Source organism: Mandrillus leucophaeus, unplaced genomic scaffold (assembly GCF_000951045.1).
Source record: "Mandrillus leucophaeus isolate KB7577 unplaced genomic scaffold, Mleu.le_1.0 Scaffold97, whole genome shotgun sequence".
NCBI classification, from domain to species: Eukaryota; Metazoa; Chordata; class Mammalia; order Primates; family Cercopithecidae; genus Mandrillus; species Mandrillus leucophaeus.
The window spans coordinates 4431527-4437411 of NW_012110585.1; the positions used below are offsets into that span (position 1 = coordinate 4431527).

Consider the following 5885-nt stretch of genomic DNA (forward strand, 5'->3'; position numbering starts at 1 on the left):
TTTTTTTTTTTTTTTTCATTCAAGATAATTAAATCATTTATTGATTACACATGATAATGGATGATACACAAGCTTCATTCCCATCTATAATTCTATCTGGTACCATTATTCAATTTAGATATATTGCATAGGATGTGCCAACAATCACTTTTATAACCAATAATTCCATGATTTTGCTTGGATAATCCCTTTTAATGGTAATCTTCAGGTAACAATAGTAACTATCATTTCAACTACACCAAGGTTTCTGAAGACAATGGCTTCTCCACCCAAGCAGGTTGTATATAAATTCCAAATACAAACTGGCATCACCCTGAAGGAATTCTAACTTCACACTGTTGGGGAAATTTACCAAGATGGCTTCAGAGTAGACTAACTTTACACAGCACGTTAAAAGAAAAAGACATTTATTCAGCGTCACAATCAGACTATTACATTTAGCAATCAACAGCATGGGTGAAAAAAAAACCTCTACATTAAAACCCTTTGTTGGAATGCTTTACACTTTTCACAGAACAGAAACTAAAATAACCTGTTATACAATTAGTCACAAATACAGTCCTCCAGTTTTTGCCCGTACATATGAGTGTTTGTCTAAAACATGTCTTCTTTGTAGCAGCTAGGCTCTGCCACCACTGTGCTTGACTGAATTCACAAATCTGTTGTAACCTGTAGCTTCCCTGGTCACTTCTCTGACTCTCCTCTCCTGCTAAGCTTTGTTTCCTAATTAAAATCTTCTGCCACTGCCATAGCTACTGCTGCTGCTGGAACCTCCATAGCCCCTTGGTTTCGTGGTTTTGCAAAGTATTGGCCTCCACCACCATAGGGGCCAGAGCTTCTGCCTCCAAAATTTCCTCCTTTCATGGGTCCAAAATTTGAAGACTGATTGTTGTAATTGCCAAAATCATTGTAGCTTCCACCACCTCCAAAATTGCTTCTATCATTACCAAATCCTTTATAGCCATCCCCACTGTCACCACATTCATCACCACCACCATGGCTGCCACCAAAGCCACCACAACCACTGAGGTTTCCTCCATGACCAAGGTCTCACAGAAACCACCTCCACGACCACCACCAAAGTTTCCAGAACGACTTCGACCTCTGGCTGGATGAAGCACTCACCATCTCTTGCTTTGACAGGGTTTTCCTAACTTCACAGCTGTGGCCATTCACAATATGGCATTTCTGAATGACAGTCTTATCCACGGAGTCATGGTCGTCAAAGGTGTCAAAGACAAAGCCCCTTTTCTTGCCACTGCCTCGGTCAGTCATGATTTCGATCACTTCAATTTTTCCATACTGTTCAAAATCATCTCTTAGGTGATGTTCTTCTGTGTCTTCTTTAACGCCACCAACAAATATCTTTTTCACAGTTAAGTGGGCACCTGGTCTTTGAGAATCTTCTCTCGAGACAGCTCTCTTTGGTTCCACAACTCTTCCATCCACCTTGTGTGGCCTTGCGTTCATGGCGCATCCACCTCCGCCACAGTGGCATATGTGAGAACCAAAGGCCCTGGAGAGCTTGGTGTTTGGATCTCTCATTATCACACAGCCTGGGAACGTTCCCCATTGCTCAGAATGGCTCCTCAGGCTCTCATTGGTTGTTTCAAAGCTCAACCTTCCAATGAAGAGCTTCCTCAGCTGTTCCGGCTCTTTAGGAGACTCTGACTTAGAGATGACGGCAAGAAGAGAGACTTGAAGGATGCTTCTTCCGCGGCGTCCATGGGCAGAAAGCCAGGCTGATCCTGAACTTCCGACCTCAGGTGATCCACCCGCCTTGGCATCCCAAAGTGCTGGGATTACAGGCGTGAGCCCTGACGCCCGGCCTTGTTAAGGTTTTTTTAACACAAGTGACTCCATTTTGATTCTGGAAACTTTCCCAGTTTCCATGCCAGGTACACAGAACAGGGAGTGGGCACAGTCAGGAAGTAAAGGTGAAAGGAACATCAAGAGCCCGAGAGGGTTGAGGGCTCCCAGCTAGAGGTGATCTTAGTGAGCTAGGGTGGGAAGCATTCAGCAGCCAGAGCAGAGAGAAAAGTAATATGATTCTGGCAAAGAGGGCTGGGCCCTGGCGTGGAGCATTTTAGGGAATGCATGAATCGGAGAGGTGGGAGGCTGTGGCCCCCAGGTGATGGCACACCAAGGTGGAGGACAATGGGAGTGATTGCCCTCACCAGTCCCCAGATGTGTTATCACTGACCTTGTCTAGAATTGCTGGGACATGGTGATAATAAATAATAGACTGACTCGTAGTAGCTTTTATGATTGTTTTAAAATTCTCTTGTTACAATGCCACTTCCCTTCACCCTTGGCAGGAAACTGGCCATGGGGCACTGCATATCCCTCTTTCTTCTTCCTTTTTTAAGAGACAGGGTCTCGCTCTGCTGCCCAGTTGGTGTGGTGGTGTGATCATGACTCACTGCAGCCTTGACCTCCAGTGCTCAAGCGATCCTCTCACCTCGGACCCCCAAATAGCTGGGATTATAGGTGCACACCACCACACCCAGCTAATTTTGTCTATTTTTTGTAAAGATGGGGTCTCACTATGTTGCCCAGGCTGGTCTTGAGTTTCTGGGCTCCAGCAATCCTCCCATCTCCGCCTCCCAAAGTGCTGGGATTACAGGTGTGAGCCACTGCACCTGGCCCTGCACTGTGTATTTCTGCAGTGCCTCCATGCTAGTCATGAGCTGGTGCTTCCTTCTACTGTCTCCAGATGCTTTCTAGACCGGTGCCCTCTTTCTTCCTTAGTAGGGAGCACCACGGTACCTCAGTCCCACCCTTCACATTGCAGGCAGTTGAGGTGACGTGCCTAGAGTCATAGAGACGGTCAGTGCATGGGTGAGGAAACTCCCAGCTCCCAGGCCTGGGCTTAGCTCATGAGCCACGCGACCTCCTAGCAGGCAGGTGTGAGGCTGCCAAGGGAAAGGTGCTGCTGGGAGAGGGGTGCTGCTGTGGCTGGGGAGACAGGATGGCTGTGGGAACTCTCACCCTAACAGGCAGACTGTGGGTTCTCCTGTCCACTAATGGGTACCTCTAGGAACAGGTCCTTCTAATTGTTAGTGAATCTGAGCCTACGGGGCACTGGAGGTGGCTGCCCTGACCCGTTGTGCCATTGATGTGGTGCAGTGAGAAGATAATTCGGCATGAATTAGAAGACAAAAACCACTTCCAAATAACAGGAGCAGCAGCAACAGCTACTACCTGCTGAGTGCTTACTTACTGGTCAATACTCATGGAGCACTTGCTATTTGCCAACCTCCACGCTCAGTACTTTTGAGCTCACTTAATCCTCCCGGCAGTCCCATGAATTATCCTCTCTTATTATCCCTGTTTTAGGGAAGAGCACATTGAAGCCGAGAGAGGTTAAATGACTCGTTCATGATCATCCAGCTAAGAAGTGGCTCAGGAAGAATCAGGATTGAGATCCAGCCGTTCAATACTAAAGCCCACTCAAAACCAGCATATGGCTCTGTGCCCACGGATGAGTTCTGGGTGGCATCCCAGGCCCCTGTTCCCAGGACAGGCAGCCAGCAGTCCCGGGAGCAGCCCCTACTCCCCGCTTGCCCTGTCCCCACTGCCTCTCATACACTCTGTCATCAGATATTTCTTGAGTCCCACAACAGGTGTCCTGTAGGCACAGGTCAGGATACTGCCTGGGATAAGCGGGTAGAGGGGTGTGGAGAATGAGTTCTTGGCCATGGTGGCTCGCCATGGCCTGAGCAGAAAGTCAGCATACCCTGGGCCAGCAGAACCCAGTATTTATTTGTAATTACTCTCTGTATCCTGCAAAGATTCTGCTTTACATGAGACAGAGTGGACTAAGAGAAGGAGAGCGAGATTGAGGGTGGGGGATCTTCATGGCTTAGACACTTGCCTAAGCAACCTTTCCTTTAGAGAAATAAAGGGGAAACGTCATGTTCTTCCTCAATGAAGATGGGGAGCATTGCATTACTTTCCATTTTCCTTTGAAAGCCATTGAGAGAAGAACAAATAGATTTTGGCCTAAAATTAACCTCTTGCTGCTTCCAGAATAACTAAGGCTTCTGAGCCCACAGCAGCGTGTTGCAGAACTGGGAGGGATTTTAGATTCTCCTAGTACAATGGCGAAGAAAAGCACAAGTATGTTCAGTAGTATTAGACTGGGTCTCCTGAGGGGCTTTTTTACTTTTAATTTTTGGGACAATCTCGGTGTCTCACCCAGGCTGTGTGCAGTGGTGCGATCATGGCTCACTGCCTCAATCTCCCCAGGCTTAAGTGATCCCCCCACTTCAGCCTCCTGAGTAGCTGGGAGTACAGGTGCGAGCCACCACACCTGGCTAAGTTTTGTATTTTTTGTAGATACGGGGTTTCGCCATGTTGCCCAGGCTGGTCTTCAACGCCCGTTCTCAAGTAATGCACCCCACTTTGAGTTCCAAAGTGCTGGGATTACAGGCATGAACCATTGCACTCAGCCCCAAGGGGATTTTACATTCGGGCCTGGCTCACAGTTCTCAGCATCTGAGATGAAACAAACCCAGCAAATAGAAGTTCAGAAAGTTGATTTGGCTGGGTTCCCTAGAAGCAATTTCGGTTGTGGTTGCCAAGCCCCCAAGCCATCTGCTTAGAAAGTCAGAAAGCCACTTATTCTGGTGTGTGTGAAGGGCACGTCCTATACAGAACGCCTGCTCAGTGTCAGGAGGCCAGCTGCAGGTGACAGGCCTCGTGAGTGTACACGGACGGGGGTGAGGCTTTCGATATTCTGCCGAATCCAACAAACGCCTTTCCCCACTCCAGGGAGGTTTCGGTGTGTGAAAGAGACCTGGGACTCCAGGCACATCTGTACTCCTTCTGCCCTTTTCCAGGCCCATTGAAGGCCATCAAAATACAGGTTGCACCTGTCAGGACTCAGGTTGGAGCCGGCCAGGCACCCCGGAGTCAGCCTGCCCCTGAGGCTGTGGGAGGAAAAGCACCAAGTGCAGCCTGAAGCCTTTGATTACAGGTCTCTTATCCCTCTGCGAGGGAGCTGACTCCAGGGCAGTTGAAGGAAAAGTCAGTTTCTTCTGCAGCTTCTCCTTCTTTGCAATTCCTCTCTTGTCTAGCTCCGCAGTTGAGCAGAGCTGAGCAGTGCTAACCTGTGGGGAAATCCAGACAGAAGCTAGAAATCTCCTGCCCAGATACTGGGAAGGGAATTTCTCAGACGAGGTTCAACCTGTCAGGTCCTGTCAAAGTCCCAGGCTATGAGCTTAAGGGTACCTGCCTCATGGTCCAGTTTGAAGGGCTGATTTCTCCTGACATCCTTACCCATGATTTTCTAACCTGACTCCACATCTCCAGAAAGTTGCCGTTCACCCCTTCCCCTTCCTGTTCCAGCAGTGCTCTCAGAGAGACTGAGGCTTCATGTTACAGATCAGGAAGCAGAAAGGGAGTGGCTACATCTGTGTTTGAATCCCGGCTTTGCACACTGATGAGTTGTGTGGTCCTGGGAAAATGTCTTGCCTGCTCTGAATGTTAGTTTTTACACCTGTACTTTAGTTATGAAAGATTTTACACTATGAGGTCCCCTGATGGGTTGGCAATTAGTTGAGTAATCTGCTTCAATTTTTTTTTTTTTCCCCGAGACAGAGTCTTCCTTTGTTACCCAGGCTAGAGTGCAGTGGTGCAATCTCAGCTCACTGCAACATCTGCTTCCCAGATTCAGGTGATTCTCCTGCCTCAGCCTCCCGAGTAGCTGGGATTACAGGCACCTGCCACCACGCCTGGCTAATTTTTGTATTTTTAGTAGAGATGGAGTTTCACCATGTTGGCTAGGCTGGTCTTGAACTCCTGACCTTGTGATCTGCCCTCCTTGGCCTCCCAAAGTGCTGGGATTACAGGCATAAGCCACTGCACCCAGCCAATTTGCT

At 48.4% G+C, this 5885-nt stretch overlaps 1 pseudogene; it reads right to left on the reverse strand.

Moving 5' to 3' along the window:
• Positions 1–727: 727 nt before the first annotated feature.
• On the reverse strand, positions 728–5277 carry LOC105532603 (annotated as a pseudogene).
• Between the last annotated feature and the right edge of the window lie 608 nt (positions 5278–5885).